General features: G+C 33.9%; 1 protein-coding gene across 8 annotated transcripts in view; it reads left to right on the top strand.

The window, feature by feature from the left end:
- Positions 1-2251: 2251 nt before the first annotated feature.
- LOC127874127 (KN motif and ankyrin repeat domain-containing protein 2-like) overlaps positions 2252-17881 on the top strand; it is a 55032-nt gene continuing 39402 nt past the window's right edge. For 4 of the 8 annotated variants that reach the window (XM_052418275.1, XM_052418273.1, XM_052418274.1 and 1 more), the window contains exon 1: positions 11183-11336. The gene's annotated coding sequence lies outside the window, so the exon portion shown is untranslated. Of the gene's footprint in view, positions 2381-11170; positions 11337-17881 lie in introns of those variants that run through there. The other 4 variants (XM_052418268.1, XM_052418272.1, XM_052418269.1 and 1 more) reach the window with 3 other exon arrangements.

The raw sequence follows: 17881 nt of genomic DNA, 5'->3' as shown, positions 1-17881 counted from the left end.
AAAGCATCAAAGGGCGTCGGGAATTTCAGTGTAAAAACGCACTCAATGAAGTTACATGGAACGATTTTTTTCTACTGTAAATATTATTATATTGGCCGATTATTTTAAACAAAATAGAAAAAGATACTGGTATAACCATTATATCTATAATTTTGTGTTATAACCCCCAAATAACCGTTATTTATGATGTTGTGTTATAACCCCCAAATAACCATTATCTATAATTTTGTGTTGTAACCCCCAAATATTTCATAGTTCATTTTATTTACATTGGTTTCCTTTTTTACTGGCATCCGTGTGCAGTTTTCATTAATGGAACAGAACTGTGTAGGTTTTAAAAAATCCGCTTCATCTTGAAAGCGTCATTTAATATTTTTCTCAACTTCAAGGGGAGATGATTCCGAACTTATTCTTACGTTGCTCATTTACGATAGGGGTTGAGTACTCATTGATATGAAAACACTGTAAAAGTTTTAATGTGTTTACGAACCCACCTCCCCCACCCTCTCACACATATATTTCATGGGCATAATAAAAACAAAAAATGGTTACAATAAAACAGCATATTTATTTGAACTAAAATGTCTACATCAAAACAAAAAGTTAACATAGAACACAAATAAAATAATTTGATTCTACTGGGGCTCAAACCTTGGGCCTCTCGCATGTGAAGCGAGCGTGTAACCACTACACTACGGAACCGCTTGAAAAATCACCTTCCAACTAAGATATTAATAAGTGACTGACGTGTAATGGTTATCAATAAAGCAATAAACCGTGTAATCGTTGTCGCCTTGTTAAATTGAAGAAAATACGCGTTAACCAAAACTTGAAAGGCAAAAGTCTGCGCTATTGTTAGAAAATCCACAAAATAAATATATTTTGATGATGTTTTGTTTTTATACAAAACCAAAAAGTTTCACCGGTTCGCGTATTTGCCCAGTCCCTGTGAGCTTTTGTTATTGCCAAGTCCCTGTGATCAGTTATTAATTAAAAGAATAAGCTTTGCATTATTGGCAATAAATGTTGTAGTAAATGTAATAGGCACAAATGCAGTACTTATTTACACTAATTTACACACAAAAAATCACCACTATGCAAGATATTCTGACAACAAAAATATATACATTGATCCGTAAAATAACTTCTCCCATAAGCGGAAAAAAACGTATTACATACTAGTCGCCGCCATTCTATACATAGATGGTGACGTCACTTCGTTATTGTCAGTAAGACCGGTGTGTACACAATGAGTCGCCGCACTTCAGTGCGACGCCAATCAGTGATGATAGTGGAAACAAGTAGTGCAACTAGTGTAGCTGTTAAATCAAAGCCACGTGCTAACTTACTTTTTCACATCCTTATTTGTTTAAATATTCGTTGACACATTTCTTTGCAAAAATCCTAAAAGAGGACATCTTTAGTGAATGTCAAGAAATGTTTTGCAGAAAAACAACCTTTTTTGCAGAAAGAAATGTACATGTACTATACAGTATTTCTTAAAACTCTCCGTGCGTTTTTGCGCATACAACTTTTGTCCAGTCGATCGTTGACGTTCTTCCAAAACCGCACTGTTAATTTTTTGCGGAAAAAATGTTTTTGATTTTATTGGACTGTCTGCTTCTTAACGCATTGTTTAAAATACTGGATATGATATGTAATCAGAAGGCATAGTAATTGTCATTAGAGGAAACTTAGGAAAACCGTTTTTTTTTTCTAAAACTGCGTTTAGTTAAGTCAACCACCCGGTAAGACCGAACGCTTTTTTCGAAAGTCACGTATAGTAGAATAGTATTCACGTCTACTTGCTTCAAACGTTTAATTAGATCCCCAATATATATGTTACAGTAGATGGAATATTAAGAGGATATAAAGATGACTGGTGCATGAAACGGATGTTTTTTTTTATTTTGCAAAGAAAGACACATTTTATACTGCGACACGGCTTAACATCTATATTTTTGAGCAAGCGTGTGTGGAACAATTAGTGTTGAAATTTCTTGAATGTTACCATGGAAATGACAAACTATAGAAAATGATAGTTAAAAGAGGAAAAAGTAAGGTTTGCAAATAGTAAACAAAATATAGAAGCAACGGTAAATAAAATACTTTTAACTGGTATATAATGGTGGCTTTAAACCCTCAACACATACATTATTTAGTTTCCGTCTGCTTTTTCTATTTTAATGTTCAAAGGAAACATGTTTTAATGATAACTAATCCACAAACCGACCAGGCCGATTATTCACTATTTTGTAACATGAAGTAAAGCAGTGTGTAACCTAAATTTCAACACCTGCGTGACGTCATACAACATGGAGGCAGTTGTTTAGAATGTAATGTTATTGAAAGTTTCCAAGAAGCACATTCAAAAACACAGGTATGACACCGGTTATTAATTGGGCTAATTAGTACAAAAAGTAAATTACTACTATTATTTTCCATACCATTGTAATGTATTTTATTGTCAAGTGTTAATTCTTGTGTAATTTGTTAGAAGAATGGGGCGATAGAAACTAAAGATTAAAGTTTTACACATAAACTTTGAAATAAAAGAGGCTTCAAACAGTTTAAGTTTTTGATACTCTGTAGCGGATTGAGGTGATTAAAATCATACAACAGTGTCTACAAATGGATCATTATATCCAACCATTTGCAATCATATTGTACATGTAAGTTATCCAGCCGTCACACCAATAGTATCTTGGACAAACCATCTTTCGAACCTCTTAATTTTTTACACGTCCATTATACTCAAATATAATGTTGAAAAAAGTGACTAGTACTTTATTTGATAAATAACTTGTTTCTTCATGGCTGGCAACTGTAATTGCTATGTAAATCCTCTTTTGATAACAGATTTTTGCAAGTTTCCAGCACATCCATATCATGTAAAACTATCAATACCGCCCAAACAATGAGTACCTGCTTTCGAACCATTCAGTGTACAACATTAAAAATAAATTAGTCACATGTTTTGACCATGGTCACGTGACTTACTGCATCAGCTGAAATGTGTAAATTGTCAAGCAAAGTTTAGAACAAAAATTAGACCATGTTTTTATAGTTTTTTTTAAGGAAAATCCTTACATATGTAAAAAGCATTAAGAAATACAATGATTTTTACGTGTTTTATGATTAATCAACTTATTCTACCTGTTTTTGACGCATTTTCGTCGATTTTCAGCTACGCGCGAGTAAACGTAAACAAATTTCTAATACTAAAAAAATGGTGATGTAGTGCGCATGCGCATAAAATGTAAACTAGTGAAGGGTTCGAAAATAGGAGAGGTTCGAGAAGAGGTACTTTAACGATAGTAACTAAATCGCCTTGCAGTAAATTGGCTTGATGTCCATCACATGACAGTGTTTTTTTTCAGTTTTGGGGGAAGGAGGTCGGGTCCCCTGAGGGGGGGAAAATTCCCGCGTAAAAGGGGGAAATTTCTATGCTTAGCTAGTAACAGTACAAAATCAAGTTTTAACACTATAATTCACCATACAGAGGGAAAAAAAACATAATTCAAACTCTTTTATTCATAAACATGTTATGTTCATGTTCAAAATTCAACATTTCTGGGCTTTTCAGCGAATTTATCAATTATTCTGGTGACCTCCTTTTCACCAAGTCTCTCCGTGTGCAGACAAAGTTTGATCAGGGACTCCAGTGTAGCTTCCCCAAGCCTGTTTCTCTGTGAACTGCAAAGCAGGTTGAGCAAACTAAACAGTCTTTCAACACTCTGTTGACAGGACGTTTCTGGCGTTTCACTGCCGGTATTTGAAAAAGACTGACTTTTAAGTTGTACTTGTTTGAAAAGAATATCAATTTAAAACAGATTGTCAATTATTTTACGATAGCTTTTGTTGTTGTGCGACATGTTGGAATACGTATGGTTTGCGGTAGATGTCGTAAAGCGAAAGTCGTGATAGTGAACTACGTACGGTTTGCGGTCAAGGCTAAAAAAAGAAAACACCCGGATGCAGTTCAGGAAAATTGTAGTAAATTCGTAACGAAAGACGTATTTAAATGAGGTATTGATTAAAATATAATAACACTTCCTAGAGGCGAATTTTAAAAATATTTGGGGGAAAATATATATACTCTAAAGATGGGGGAATGGGGCCGAATAATGCCGAATATTTCATCCAAAAAAAACACTGCATGAAAATCTGTTTGCCAAATTATATACCGCTATCTTTCTAAAACATTGAAAATATATGAAAGCTTGTTAAACAAAACAAAAGTGTTATAAAAGGTAAGTACAGGTCTCGCGCTAGGGGGCGACGTGAGCGACTAAGTCGCTTTCTTACGCCAAACATCGCCTAAAATTTAAGAAATTGTAGATAAAAAGCGACTTCCAGTCTCCCTCTTATCGGAATTTGTTTACATCCGTTTTTCTCGATTTCAAGGTCTGACTCAATTTTCCAATACACACTGTCGCAGCCCGGAGCGTGTTGCAATTAAGCGACAGGTAATTTGAGGTAAACCCCGCCCCGATTCTCCCAACCTCCGAACTTATCTAATCGGCGATCGATATTGATCAAGTCAGCATTCAAGTCACATGGTAGCTGCCCAATGAACATTGAGTTCGCTCACACATAATATTGGGTCATTCATGGAAATACATAGTTGATATTGTCGTCTGCCAACACTACATGTATAGGGGTCGATGGCAAACGTCGTATTTAAAGATAAACAAATAAAAAGGAGCCTAACAATAAAAAAAAAATTTCTAAGTTGATCACTTTACATTTCTAATGACTATCGATCTGAATTAACAAAAGGATGATGAGTAAATAATTAGATTGATGATGTAACAACTTTCTGCCGATTATCGTTTGAAATTAAAAGGTGATAATTTTGTTGTTTTTACCCACAAACTGCTATTGTAAAGCAATATGTCAAATAAATTGTATATTAATAACGTATTTGCTAGGTTTCCAATTTTCATTTTTTTGCTGTCAAACGATATGCACAATTTGTTTTATGTGCGTAACGCGTACAATTTTTCGGACTGTCATTTTCATATACATTATTTTTCGTCAATTATAATTTAATTTCTAAGTTCTTTAAAGAAGAAATAGAATGAAGAATACAGATGGGGTGATGCGGACGGTGTGGTTTATCATATTTCAAATTGTATTCACATGAAATTGCAATTGGAAAGACTATAAAACATAACAAATAATTATTAAGAAAGCATATGCTAAATGTCATATTTCAAACATAAATATTTATCTGGTCTGACAGTTTTATTAAGCTTATGTTATCTACTGCTTCATAAACATATTATTTTTGAAATACTTTGGTCTGTATAATATGATATTTACATCACAATGGATTGAAAATAGAGCTAGTAAAATTTTAGTTATTTATCTGTCGTGTCTATTATTACTTGGTTAATTAGAACTGCTGGAAAAAATAAGATACACAAAAGAAATAAAATTATGTGTACTACAGTGGCATACTGCAATAATGTGATACACATATGTGTGTTGTAACGCCCTACATGCAAACCCTTATGTCCGAGTCTCTCCACCTCTCCCTAGAGTCTCCTCACTTCTCCCTAAATCAGTGTCCAGGGAGAAGTCACTTCTCCCTAAAATTTGAGCCCAGCGTGAGCCCTGAAGTATCTCTTGACACAGGAAAATCACCTACAGTGTTTTTTTTGGAAGTTTTGGGAATGGGGCAGGGTCCCTTTGGATTGGGAAAATTCGCTGCGTTTTGACTAAAGTTAGGAAATTAGTGTTGTTGTTGTTTTCCCAAAAAAATGCTTCAAAATTGAGGATACAAGTGTGTCCACTATTATATTTTCTAAGGTTGAACATATATGGATGGGAGATTAACAAGATATTGAGATAAAAAATATATATATATTTATTTATTTTTTTTGGAAACCTTCCATTGGGAATTTTGAGCTTCATTTGGGAAAAATATATACTTTTTTCCATTGGGAATGGGTCTGGTCACCGGAAATGACAGGGCACAACATAACCTAAAAACCATCTTGCCCTGCCAAGCAAATACTTAGAAAATCTACTTGCCCTGAACCTAGAGCCACTTGCCCAAACATGAAATATCACATTAACTGTAAACCTCATATTTTTAAATAAAGATCAAAATGATACACCACAAAACCTTTTTTATTTTTGAACATTTAAAATGATTAGAGCAATTAAAGTCTAAATTAAATGCTCCTTGTTCTTTTTTGCACTTGCCCTTGGCGGACAACTAGATTATAAAATAACTTGCCCGAACCCAATGTTTACTTGCCAGGGCAATAGGACAACCATTAATGTTGAGCCCTGCATGATTTTGAATGAAAAAAAGACGAGAGCCAACCTAGCATTTCTATGAGTTAGAGAAGTGTTTTCTTGTAGGTTATGTTGGCAAGTAGCCGTTTGTGGTAATTTTTTCATAAACTATGTACCATTTTGTTGGGAAAGGTTGCCTCTTGATGAAAAATTACCACAAACGGCTGAAGTCCATCTGTGTCTTAGCAACATCTTGTTTATGTTTATGTCTCTTCATCCTTCATAGTTCTTCTGCGTATTTGCGAGGTATATGGAGGGTTATGTTTATACAAGGATAGTCTGGTTCATTAAATAATGTCAACACAGCAAATGCATTATGAAATGCATTCCAATTAATACATGTAGCAGGGTTCTGTATAAGGGGAACTTATACTGCCTTGCTATTAGAGCTAGCTTTTATAGTGATGTGGTAGAGTGTCTGTCTGAGTTAGTCCCGGGAGGTCCTGGGTTCAATCCCCAAGGTGGTCGGGATTTTTCTTACTGGGTTACATAAACTACTTAAGCAATATATTTGCACATTTATGCAGAAATGAGATGCAAGCATTCCAAGGCTTTTACTGAGGTAAAGGGAAGTAACTATTTATTTGTAAATAAAGTGAAAATATATAATATATAATAAAGAATTTGCTCCCTTTGTGAAAATGAGAAAAGTTATATTGAGAAACAGTATACAATCTATCATGCATGTTTTATGCAATATTTCGAGTGGAATTTTTAGGTGAAATTTACATTTAATGTAATATTCAAGAACTTAATATTGGTTTTGCATATTTTTAAGAGTTTTAAAATGAAGATGAACAAATCTGTTGAAAGGCTATGAAAAATATTTATAGTAAGGATGTAGTCACTCATGTGCAATGTTTGCATTGCTGGAGAACTGTATAAGTATCAATAGCAACTTTAAGGGCTGCTTATTAAGCATGCTGAATGAATACTCCAATTCTCAAAATCATGATATAATCCATTGATTTTTTCTAATCAATAAAAATAAAAAAACAAAAAATGAAAAAACAATAACAATATTTACTGATATTTATCTAATCAATAAAATATTTTGTAAGCAATGCATTTTTTTTGTTTTACCAATTTTTTGTCAAAACAAATAACTCTTGTCTTATTACATGCACCGCTAAATCATCCTGTATCTTGTAGACATGTTGAGTTTGTCTTTGGGTATCAAAGTAAAAAAACACTCTTAACTGTTCGGCAATTATATTGTCAAAGAGGTATGGCTCCAAATTTATGTAAAATTAACCTATTAAGTCCGTTGCATTATTAAATGTCCTAATTCATCTTGTCTCACTAAACCATATATACAGTACACTCCACGCGTTTTCCCCAAAAAACGCGCTCCCTCCACGGGTTTTTTCTGCTAGCGAGTGTTCACGCGGCGTTGGAAGAGCGAGGTGAACTCGATAAAACGCTCGGCGTTACGCCGCGTTCGCTAATTCCCGCGGCGTGTATTATTTTAGGCTAGTCGGTAAATGCAGACACCTTCCGTTCTTATCAGTGATCGCCGCGCAACGCCGCGTTAGCAGTGTGCTACTGGGCATGCCAAAAAATAAAAACATTGTTATAATAAATTGTTTAAATACTGTAGTACATGTATAAAAAGATAATTGTATAGAAAATTAATACGTATAAAAATTATGTTTTTTAATTCACAGGTACGTCTACAATATGAATTAGTCTAATATAATACATTTGACAATTTAATATTTAAATCATAACACATACGACACAAGAATAAATGTTCCGTAAAATTTCCAAATGAGAATAATAATTAGTAATCCGAAACACACTACGATTTTTAATTGTTAACACGACGTTTACAAATGCTTCCAATATACAGTCATGTATATTTCCCGACAAAAGCGCGCGAAAATTATGCTGCAATGTACAAGGTCAAGGTACAATGTATACTCCTGCAAAGCGTGCGTGTATTGATTTTTTTTATACAAACTTTGTAGCGCAGAGAACATTGTTGATTTCGGTTAAAAGTTTCTTTGGTATTTATTAACGAAATTATATCGCGAATAAGTTGATATTTCCTCTAAAATAATTTCAAATCGAACACGCCGAATCTTTATCGTTACGGTATTTTAGTAGAGTAATTATTTTAACACTAATTGTACTGTAAACTGATTACAGAAGACATCTGGGCGGAACTGGATTTTAAGTGTTTGACGTTATGAAAACACGCAAAGCTTGTCTACTGACCTATTGTGTAGACTGCTGTATTCGGTGTTTTGACAAAAGGGATTAACATGTGTGAATGTCACTCTGCCGATTTGGTCCATAATTACTGGTAAACATTGTTTAGAATGTCGAAGCAACAAGAATACAACTGTGAATATTAAATGCAATTATCAACTCAATAGTTACCACCTTTTAGCAATCAATGGAATAACCTACAAACAAAGAGAAAATCAATGCATTAGCGAGCAGAGAATAGACTTTGTTCCGACAATTAAAACCATTCCTTATGCATTCGTTGAACGTGTTTACTTGAGTAAGTTATGCCTTTAGACAGGAAGCGGCTTTTCTTTGATTACGTCAAACTGTCAATTCACACAGATTTGCGAGATTTTTAGGGTCCTTGGTCATTTGTATACATGTTCATTATAGAAAATCACCTGCTAACATGAAAACTTTGGATTAAATTATCAAAATAAAAACAATGTTGCAAACTGTGTTTATATTAATTGGTAAGTATTAGTTAAAAGACGACGTTTTGTGTGTCGTAAATCAACGAGTTTTCTATACAACCACAACTACTTCTACAACCACGTCGGGATCGATCTATCTTGGTTGTTTTTTTTAATTGTAAATATTATACTACATGTACATGTATGTACTTGTAATAAATGTAATTTTATTTGAAAATCAGGAAGTCAAACGAAATTAAATTGATCGTTATCTCGTAAAACGCGGAGTTTCCCCCGCGTTGCCAACGCCGAGGGCCGCCGCGTCGGTTTATCAGTTTTGCCGATCGTTAACCGCCGCGTCCAAAATCATGCAAACGCCGCGTATAGCGGGATTTTCTTAATCTCCCTCCAGGTCGAAACCCGCGGAGTATGGAGGGAAATTGGGGAAAACGCGTGGAGTGTACTGTATTAAGATTGCATTTTACCTAGTGGGTTGGCATAAATATTTTTAAGAACATCTTTTGTTAAATTCTTGGGTTGTGGCTAGATCCAAGTAATTGTTGTCTATTTATTCCCTATGCCATTTGTTTGAGCCTTGATAGGTCAAAGCATACATCGCCCTTCTGAGCACTGAATGCAACAGGTATTATGTTTGGACAATTAGGTGACTAATTATACAATTAATTATCTGCCTGGTCAGCCTACGGGCCAAGTGACATATTCACTTAAGTTCTGCAGCCTGGGGCGATAGGGTGGATCCATTTGTTGGTAGTTATCATTATAGTCTTCTTTTGTGCAGGCAGAGATGGCGTACTTGGCAATGATTAACAGTCACTGTCAGCCATAGGCATGCTCTACATATTTATATACACAATCTTGTTGTGAAAACCTTACTGAAGAATGTTATATTTTGGCAACAAGTTTTGTGTAAAAAATGCTTTTTTATGTCCATTGTATGACGGCTAAGAAATCAGAGTTGTAGATAATTTGTTCAGTCAAAGGGTATATTGCTTATGAAAATATAAAATGATGCATAAAATGCTATCACAAATAGTTTTTCAACAGGATGAATTGCATTAAAATATTTCATACGGAACCTTAACCTTTTACCACTTAGATATGTTTCTAGACATGTTTGTAGTCCCTAAGAAAGTTAACTTTAATTAAAGACCTTTGTTACTATATTCAAGTTTTAAAGGGTTCATTTCCAACCCTTCCATACTTATAAGCAGCAAACAGCATAAAACCTGAATAGACTGGGAGTTACTCACAGGCTGTTCTGGTTTTATGCTGTTTGCACATAGCCATTTTCACTTTGCCTGTGAGTGGGAAAGGGTTAAAATAGCATACTTTGTATGCTCCATACTTATAATGTTTTTAATAAATTGGCTTGTTTGTTTAATTTTTGACACAAAAATAAATTGTCTTCTTTCGTTTAGGTATGTTATTGCTTGAATTATTCTATAATGACCTATTTTCATTGAATAGAACTTGTTCAATATGTCAATATTTTATTACTATTATGGCATGATCTATAAGGCTGAATGGAAACTGGAGCACTTAGCTGTTAAATGGTTTGGTACTTCTAAACGCTTTGAGATTGTTTTGTATTGAAGGATATCACTTTGTGTGCGATGGGCACTAAGAATTTAAGAGGCTATTCATTGACAGCCCAAGTATAATGTTAATGATAAGAATTGCTGTAAAGTTATTTATACACAAAATTAAATTATACATGTTGGAAACACTTTGATAGTTTATGTTCATAATTTTCTAAAGCTTTATTGAAAAAATTCTTGGCCTGAACAATAAAATTAAAAGAGAAGTGATTAACTTTGATGAAAAAGCACTTTTCAGTCATTAAACTTCAATTTAGAAGCAATTGTATGTGAGTTGTTTCAATCTCCCATCCTCTAGCTTCTAAATCTGCCTATGATTGTAGTCATATTAAACACTTCCTGACATACATTAGCATTAATTGTTTTCAATTAACAAAATAAATTGCCTAAAATCACAATGTGGTTTAAAACACTATATTCCAATTTTCAGAAACTGAAAAAAAAATCTGCCAGTGGATGTTTATTTAAGTGCATGATATGGTTTAACATTGTAATGTATATTGTGAGGGCACATTTCAAGCTACATATTTGATAAGAAAATTGCTTGACAATCCAGAAAAAAACTACCTTAAGTAAACTGCACATCTTGCCCACAGACAGTGTGTAATTGATTCTGTGGGTTATCCCATTTCGCTTGTGTCACCTAGCTTCTCTTGATCGACCAAGCGAGGCAATGTGGCTGGTTGGCTGGATTCAATGAGTTAGAGAAACTGGTATGGAGAAAGTGGCTGTTGGATTTTTAATGGACATACTCTGGGTATATTCTGTTTTTATTACAGCTCTTTCAAGGTTTACAAAAATCTGCTTGTGTTTATGAGTGAAATAAGTGGAAATAATTTATACAGTACCGTAAATTTGTTTAAGCCATTATGATACAAAAAATGTTTATGTACTTAATGTTCTCTATTTTGTTTAGTATTACTTAAGTGTTCTCTATTTTGTTTAGTTTACATGCAAAATAGTCATGGTTTTCACTCAATTGCTTGAATTTTTAAATCGGTGTTTTCGGAGAAAGCCTGAGGTATATATTGTCATTTCCAGCTCGTTGTCCGACGTCTGCCGTCCGCGTCGTGCTAAAACCTTAAAAATCAAAATCAAAGTGCTTCCACCTACAACTTTGAAACTTCATATGTAGATGCACCTTGATGAGTTCTACACGCCACACCCATTTTGGGGTCACTAGGTCAAAGGTCAAGGTCACTGTGACCTCTAAAAAAAAGAAAATTCTGACAAGCTTTCATTTATTCAAAACTGCAACCGTAGCCGAGCGTTGGCACCCGTTTTGCGGTGCTCTTGTTTAATGGTTCTAATACTGTCTGAGACCACATATAGTCTGTGTTATAAAGCGTAAAAAATCTAGTTAAAAACCACAGTTATAACAGAAACATCACACAATCTAACTATAACAGGTTAGTTTCTGCATGTCTCAGGTGAGTGACCTAAGTCCTTTAGTCTTTTGTTTCAAGTTGTGGGTTGTTTCCAAATTGTTTTGTCAATAAAACTCTTTGATCTACAGCTTAATGGTTTGGTCTAAATCATGTATTATGTGATTTTGTTTTTCAAGTTTCCAAGTAAGTTGTTACTAATAAGTGTTGATATTTAACGCAAATGTTAACAAATATTTTAAAAACCAGAATTTGTGTTGAGAATTACTAATATTATAAATCTTTACTGATGAAGACATTTTAATAAAATTTAAATAAAATACTGACCCAATTTTTAAACATTCTAGATAACTAGTTACTTAATAGGCATTAATATATAAGGAAACGCTGATAGAAATATTTGCATAAAATTAACAAGGCTACATTATGCCATTATATCATAATTTGACAGCTTAATTGTAACAAAAAAGGTTATTTTGTCTGTCATCTCCATAATAGATATCATACTATTTAGCTGGGATTAGTATCTTGAAGAATTCTTGTTGTAGTAATTAAAGGTGGAAGAGTCTTTAAAGGTGACATTTTAAAGAGTGTTTGGTTCTACCCTGGTATTGTTATGGTCAGGGATCATATTTTCCCGCAATATCAATCGGTCTGAATATAAATGGGGAAGAAGTATCTGAAAATTTATATCCGAAATCATGACAAATTACGTTAAATATATTCCTTTGATTTTGCCATTCATGAAGGTGGTATAATAAATTTACAAGTAAAATTCCCTTAGATTTTTTTTAAACAGAACATAAAAGTTTCCTCAACTGGTTTTATCATTTGCTATTTCATTGTTGTTTCTTGTGCTGTTTTATCAGACTTTTTCATGGTTGTCAATATTATTAATCCGTCTAAGTCTATACCGATGTTTTAAATCGTTGTCGACTCGATAATTGCTTACAAATATGCACTGAACCAAACAAATGTCTGTGCGTAGGTTGGCTACTGACAATGACAAACCAAATAATAAATAAATAATTCGTGTACGTTATAGTTAGTTGTCAAATAACCCACGGCCGATAGTTTAGATTCGTAAGGATTAAATCAAGAGAGTGAAGCATTTGAAACCACGCATCTAATTTTCTGGTCGTGAGTTATTCAACAACAAACTATTAAGTACACGAATTATTTCGATTCTAACACAGTTTTACTAAAGATTTATACAATGTATATTATTTTTCTTGTGTACTATTTTATGTGAAGTTCCGCCCATAAAAATAACTTTCGGCTGTTCTGTCGATCAGAAACGAGACTTTCATTCACAATTATATTACCGGATTATTACGCTGGTGAAAAATGTATCGGCATGTTTTGTTTAGTTACAGCGCGTGCTTTCAGAAAAAGAAAATAAAAAGCTGCTTTGAGCATAGTAATTCTGCTCTATTAAGAATTTACAAGTCAACATATCAATTCTATAGCACTTGAAATATATGTTATTTAATTTGCATTATCAGCTGCTTTATGAAACTTTAATATTTTTTTTTATTGAATGTATCAATTTAGTTTAAGTACAAAGCAAACCTGTAATTCTCAAACGCTTCACAATTAATTTTTGTTTGACGATTTGGGAATTTGGGGGATCAGAACCGTGGGGGTCCTCTATAAATTTTTCAAGATACGACTTAATGATAAGCCAGATTATCTGCAATATTAGTTATAGTGTAATTTACGTCAGTCAAGGGGTTTTGACATGATACTGTTTTCTGAGTTAAGTACTGCATAGATAATACACTTTTGGTTAGAGCTGAATTTGACTATTGTTGATAAAAATATGATTGATATAAGTGTGAATCACCAATATTGTGAAATTATCGTTCTGGTCATGGATTAAATGGATTGCATTGTAATCCTTGAGTAATGCTCTTTAAAGGAGAAGTCGATTTAAATATTGCATTTTAAAAATTATTTTTGAATTGAACATGTTATAGGGCACACATTTAATTGGAAAAAATTGTTGTATTTATTAAATGTGGCTTAAGAACTTTTGCTGCTATTTTTTTGGGCTGAAAACCCTTTTTTTGTCTATATACATGTACGTATGAATGTTTTATGAAGAAAATGCAGGCTTAAGTGAACATGTGTGGTCATTCTCATAAAACCCCTTTATATATTTTGCATTTGAACACTTACCTGTTTCTAAAGATTATTATTGACGTAACTTTTATCTCTTTAAGACATAATACAACATAATAATCAGGGATCATATTTTCCCGCAGCATCAATCGGTCCGGATTTAAATGGGGAAAAAGTGTCCGAAAATTTATATCCGAAATCATGACAAATTACGTTAAAATATATACCATTGATTTTGCTATTCATGAAGATGGTATAATAAATGTACAAGTTAAATTACCTTAGGCATTATTTTTAAACGGAACATACGAGTTTTCCCATTTTGTTTTATCATTTGCTATTTCATTGACATTGGTTGTTTCGTGTGCTGTTTTATCTGACTGTTTTTCATCGTTGTCAATATTATTAGTCTGTGTAAATCTATACCGATGTTTTAAATCGTTGTCAACTCGATAATAGCTTACAAACATGCATTGAACCAAACAAATGTCTGTGCGTAGGTTTGTTACTGACAATAACAAAACCAAATAATTAAGAAATAATTCATGTACGTTATAGTTTGTAGTCGAATAACCCACGGCCGATAGTTAAGATGCGTAGGGATTAAATGATTTGAAACCACGCATCTAAACTTTCGGTCATGGGTTATTCAACAACAAACAATGAAGAACACTAATTATTTCGATTCTAATACAATTTTTACTGTAGATTTATACACTAACACGATTTTTACTGAAGATTTATTCAATGTATATTATTTTTCTTGTTTACTATTTTATGTGAAGTTCTGCCCATAAAAATAACTTTCGGCTGTTCTGTCGATCAGATCCGCGACTTTTATTTATTTATTTCGGAATTATTACACTGGTGGAAAATGTATCGGCATAATTTTGTTTAATTTCAGCGCGTGCTTTCAGTGTATAAAGTCTGCCCACAATTATTGCAGAATATCCGATTTTCTTCTTTGTTTATATGACAGTTTACTGTATCATGCATGAAATGCACAATTTCCACGAGGATAACATCGAGGTTTGTATCTCCGAAGTAACTGTGAACGATTTTATCCTGGACGAGTAGACCTTACTGACCGATTTCTCTAGGTATAAGCCAGTGAAATTATCGATTGATATTGACACGAGGTTATTCACGCGTGACTAATACACAGCCGCGCAAATCTTCGCTGCTTGGGGCCATACTCTGATACTAGTCGGCTGACGTGCAATAATCTAGTCCTGACCGATTTAGAGACTGCAGCGAATGGTTTATCACACCTAATCGAGATAAGAATGTAATTAGGGTGTGCACTGTGTAATCGATTTCATGACATGGGAATTTTAGCAAACAGAATCAGACCAACTGTTTGGGATTTTCAATCGGTCTTTCATTACCTCAATCGGTCTAGGACCGACAAAACCGACAAAAATATGATCCCTGATAATAATATTATTGTTTTGCACAAAAAGACCGGGACATAACATCAATTAATATTTGTAATGGTCATGATGTCATCATGAACATTGGTGTAATTCAGGAATTCATTCAGAAAAAAATGCTTCTTCAAGACAATATTTTGATTCTTTATAATTAATTATATATAATTTACCATTTTCTTTTTGGTATCATTATCAGGAGCCTTTTCACGTTTCGGTAAATTGACAAAATTTAAAGAAGTTGTTTCAGTTTGGCAAATTTTTGTTTTAGTTATGATACTTGTGAGGAAACAGTAATACTGAACATTAACCATTCTCTGAAATATCCATTATATATGCATACTTTGACGATTTGAAAGCCTGAAAATTATAAAGCCTTGCAACGCGAAACAATTGAATGATTTGGAAAGTTCTGTTGTCGTTATAATTTGTGAAGCTACGAGGATTGCTTATATAAACTAAAAAATGTATCCCCTCATAGCATGAGCACGGATGACCACTCGGTCTAAGCGGAAGACTTTTACTCCAGGACTTCAGGGGTCAGTGGTTCGAGTCCAGATGACAAACTTCAATACATGTCAAAATCTGTGAAAAGGCCCCTTTAGGGTCTTGTTAACGTAAAATGCATCACTTGTGGACCATGGACATGGTTCATAAGTCTGCATTTCATCTTTCCTTAATTGTTATGGGAGAATCTGTATCAAATAGCATTATACCTTCATATACATGTTTAACTTTGGCTGTTGAAACAGTGGGGGCACTGTATAATCCACAATTTACACACAATGTAACAGAGGGATTGAAACTCTAATGATCAGGGGACACTGTTTGATTGTGCATTGTTGTGGCTTTAACTGCAGTTTTAGCAGGGATTAGGTTCAGGTTTATGTGTGGGAAGAAAAAATTTACACTTTAATCCTTTGCATGCTGGGAAATTTGTTGTCTGCTTAAATGTCGTCTGCTGAATCTAAAATTAGCATTTTCTTCGATTTTTTTGAAAGAATACTATCAGAATAGCAAACAGTTTGGATCCTGATGAGACGCCACGTTCTGTGGCGTCTCATCTGGATCCAAACTGTTTGCAAAGGCCTTTAAAATTTGGTTCCAGCACTGAAAGAGTTAATGGTAACTATCACTGTTTGATGGATTATGTTTTCGAAATAGTTTTGAGATGTGATGGTTGTTAAATTTGGGCTAGGAGCGTTGTTTAAGTAATGGAATGCTTGGTTGGCTTGACATGAACAATTAGTGGGTGAAATATTGAGTATATCCATTTTATCACCTTTAAATGTTTGCCGGTTTGGGGTTTGGTCGTTAAACATTAATGGCTTGTCTGACTGATTTTATGCATACATTGGAAGAATCTTGAATATTGTTATTTAGCGTTTTAGTGATTTATTCACCTCTGGGTCCTGCGTCCTAGATGTAAAACATGTGCCGTAGACAGAAACTTTTAGAATATATGCATCCGCAGGATCCATGCTTTTTTAAGTAGCGGGTCCATTCGAAATCACATTTTTATTTTTGCAGTTTTTGTACAGGGTAAAATGTTGTTCGGTCAAATTTTGCACCACTCATATTAATGGATATTCAATTGCTTTGGACAAATGAAATTCGTTGTTTGTTAATTGTGAAGGGGGAAGCCGTGTAGGAGTTAAATTAACATTTGAAAAGCACTTTTTTTGTGAAGTCAGCTAAAATTTGTCTGCAATAATTGGTCCTAAGCAGAAACATAACAGCGAAGGCGAGCAGACTTTGTTCGGGCTTTTCTCCGAGCAATGCAAGTTATAGCCCATCTATATCAACAACTAACATTACCAGTGAAGACTCCAACAATGACATATGTCCAAAAAAGCTAGAAATTAAAATAAAGAGTGGGAAAAACTGTTTAACTGGCTGGCCTTTGACGATGAATCCAAGAGTATGTACTGCAAAATGTGCCCAGACGCTAAAGGACAGGAGACTTTATGAATTGAAAAGAAATTGAATTAAAATTTACTTCACATTAGCATTGTTTTAGCAAATTTAAGACCTGGTTACTGGCTCTCATTTGCTCGGTTTTGTTTTGGGGCTAAATTCATTGATAATAGTTCATAATACTTGGGACTCGCACTTTCAGTTTAAAGAGAAAAACGTGACACAGAAACTTGATGAAAGAAACTATCATGGAGACGAATTACTGGCAATTAGTTCCGCGAGTCCTAGGACTATCATATGTTAACCCTTTGCATGCTGGGAAATTTGTCGTTTGCTAAAATGTTGTCTGCTGAATTTCTAAAATGAGCATTTTCTTCAATTTTTTTCAAAGAATACTATCAGAATAGCAAACAGTTTGGATCCTGATGAGATGCCACGTTCTGTGG

Source organism: Dreissena polymorpha, chromosome 3 (assembly GCF_020536995.1).
Source record: "Dreissena polymorpha isolate Duluth1 chromosome 3, UMN_Dpol_1.0, whole genome shotgun sequence".
In the NCBI taxonomy this organism is placed as follows: Eukaryota; Metazoa; Mollusca; class Bivalvia; order Myida; family Dreissenidae; genus Dreissena; species Dreissena polymorpha.
This window is presented reverse-complemented; position numbering and strand designations above follow the sequence as displayed.